Source organism: Pongo pygmaeus, chromosome 11 (genome assembly GCF_028885625.2).
Source record: "Pongo pygmaeus isolate AG05252 chromosome 11, NHGRI_mPonPyg2-v2.0_pri, whole genome shotgun sequence".
NCBI lineage: Eukaryota > Metazoa > Chordata > Mammalia > Primates > Hominidae > Pongo > Pongo pygmaeus.
In genome coordinates, this window is record NC_072384.2 from 49,533,760 (window position 1) to 49,537,039 (window position 3,280).

The following is a 3,280-nucleotide window of genomic DNA, read 5'->3' on the forward strand; positions in this document are numbered from 1 at the left end:
CTACCCTAATCCCCACCACCCCCCAACACTGTACCCCATCTCTCTCTCTCAGGGACTCTGAGCCCAGAGTCAGGGCCCATTTACAGCATCTATACTTGGCTTAGCTCTTCCTCAGAATTTCTGGAATATCCAAGTCTAGGGCCTGCCAAACATTTTTTTCTTTTTTCTGACTGGAAGGAGAACTGGATTAAAATCATTTCTACCTTTCCCTCAGACTCTCAAGATAGAAGGCGCTGACTCTAACAGTGATTCAGGAAAAGAGAAAGCTGTAAAATCCTGGTTTATGGCACTGTGCTGCATGAAATAAATTACCTGTAAATGTGTTGGCCTGCACTGTCTACCTGGTGTTTTAAATTTGAATAAGTTCTCAATATTAAAAAATTAGGAGCTGTCTCATAAAAATCAATTTATGGATTCTCTTAAAAATGAGTATCTGGCAACACTGGGCCTGCAGTGGTGACTGGTGATGATTAGATGGAATCTATTGACTCTCTGCACAGGGCAGGCTCCCCTAGACCACCATGGCCTCTACTGTGCCCAAATATAAAGTCTAATATCTGAAGCTATTAGCACCTTGCCCTGAATCGCCTTCATTCACTTACATTATCTGCCTGGCTGCTACATAAACTTGAACTTGTGAGCTCTGCTCCAAGTCACAGTCTACTTTTATGAATCACTTCCCCTGCTGCTCATGATAGCTGGCCTGGATTTTCTTAAAACATCCATGAGCAGTCTGAGAAGAAGTGATGTAGAACCATTCCTTCTTCATGAAGATTTTTGACTCAGGTTCCAGCTGAATGTCTGTGTATGCAAAGAGAATGACCAAAGGTGTGCAAATTAAGACTCTTGAATGCAAGTAGAGGCATCATAATTCCTCCAGATAAAAAATGTTTCCATAAGTTTCATAACTAATTTAAAGATATGTGACAGAGTTACCCAGTAAATGCAGTTTCTAAAATACAGTAGGAGAGTGAGCAATAAGGGTTCCTTCAATAAGTAGTGAGTGCATAGGAGCTCAGAAAAAGGAGAGGTCATTTATAGATGGTGCCACCCAGGTAGTGCTGTTCATAGAGGTGGCATTTCAGCTGTGCTTTGAGGAGTGAGTATATTAGTCCATTTTGATGCTGCTAATAAAGATATACCTGAGACGGGGTAATTTATAAAGAAAAAGGGTTTTAATAAACTTACAGTTCTACATAGCTGGGGAGGCCTCACAATCATGGCAGAAGGTGAAGGGGGAGCAAAGGCATGTCTTACATGGTGGCAGGCAAGAGAGTGTACAGGGGAACTGCCCTTTTTAAAACCATCAGATCTCATGAGACTTATTCGCTATCATGAGAACAGCAATGGAAAAACCCACCCCCATGATTCAATTACCTTCCACCAGGTCCCTGCCACAACACGTGGGGATTATGGGAGCTACAATTCAAGATGAGATTTGAGTAGGGACACAGCCAAACCATGTCAGTGAGCAAGAGTTGAACATGTAGAAAGTGAAGGGAGGAAACATTTGAGAAAAGCACAGAGGGTGGGGAATATAGGCATACTAAGAAAGAGAGTCGTTCAGTTTGCCTGGAATATAGCTGCATTCTTGTACTTAAGAATCCTGAACTATTTAAAATGGAAGGTTCTCATGTCCACCTCCAGAAATTATATTTCAGTGGGTCTGAATGACGCCCCAGAACCTATCATGAACCATCATCACAAGTGATTCTGTTGTGAAGGGAATACAGTTCATACTTGGAGAAAAACTTGCATCAGGTGTATAGTGGTGGATGTGCGAGAGGTAGCAGGGTCTGGACCACAGACAGCTTTAATTTCAGGCCACAGAGTTTAGAATTTTTCTGTGAGCCACAGAGACTTACCTTTCCTGCTGTTCAATATTAGCATAAAGAAGGGGGATTTCTTAAAGATGACACTCAACTTTAGATCCTAGGAGACACCATTAATCGAAGCAAGGAACATGAAGAGAGAGATTGTGCATGTGCTCAGATTAGTTTGTAACCTTCCGGTTTGGTCATCATTGGCTTTCCTCTGCCTCTACCACCACTAGCAATGGTGAAGGAGATACCCATGGGCCCTGGCCCAGATCCCTCTCATCTTGGCCTCCAGGTACAAATCTTCCAGGACTCAGTTCCTCATCTGTGAAATGGAGATGACAATAATATCTTTCCTTATCTGTTGAGGGTCTAAGTTGGGTAAAGTATCTGAAAGCCCTTTGAGAACTACATACACATAAGAAACTATTTTCTTAGGCAGAAGAATAGATTTTTACAGTTCCTAGCATGGCTAAATGAATGCCAATACATATATGCCATGGTTTACATGTGTTTTCAGAGCATGTAAATGTAATGCTCATTATGAAGTACTAAGAGGAAAAATATAAGCTGGATATAAATTATCTAGGGCAATTACATTTTTTTATTGGCATGACATATGTGGGAAATACAGTAATGTGTAAACAGTGGTTTTCTCTAGTGGTGAGATTGTACGTAAAATTCCCTTTTGCTTGATATTTTTCCCTTGTATTTTCAAAATTCTCTTCACAGTCATTTATTACTTTTGTAATCGGAAAGAAGAAACTTTTCTTTTCAGTCTCGGAGCCCTAAAGCCATTCTGAAACCAGTGACGTTGGGGAGCAGTGTGCTCTTAAGGCCTCTCTTCAAAGACCTTAGTCTACTTTTATTTTGATGATTCCTGCTTGAGCACAGACCTATTTTTTAAAATTGATTGTGTGTGTGTGTGTGTGTGTGCAGTTTAGATAGAATCCACAGGGAAAAAGAAAAGAAAAATGCTAAAATGCATGCTTTGAGTATGTGAAGACTAAGTCAATATATCTCAATTAGAACCAGGAATCCTTCCAATATTTACATTGGATTGGCTTCCAAATGTTTGGCTTTTAATGGGTGGTAAATAAATTGGAAGGGATGTAACACTGGAGCATAATAAACACAGAGGATGCTAACGTCTGAAGAAAAGAAAAGAAGGGAATTTGTAGGAATACGCCAATTTTAGTTGAAAAGGGGACATAATCTTGTTTAGAATTTCTCTGATTTGGAGGGTGGCAGAGATAGAAAAGTAGGGGTACATGAGAAGAGACTTGAGACATTGTATTATACCCAGAGCTTCCAGAGCAACAAGAACTGGGTGCCTCTAGGATGTTTAACATAGCTTGAAGCCAGAAGCCAGAATGAGATCAAACTGCATACAAAGCTAGGACTTACTAATGTCAATATGGCAGACTTCTAAGGTTTGAAAATTAACAAGATGAGAAGAGAGG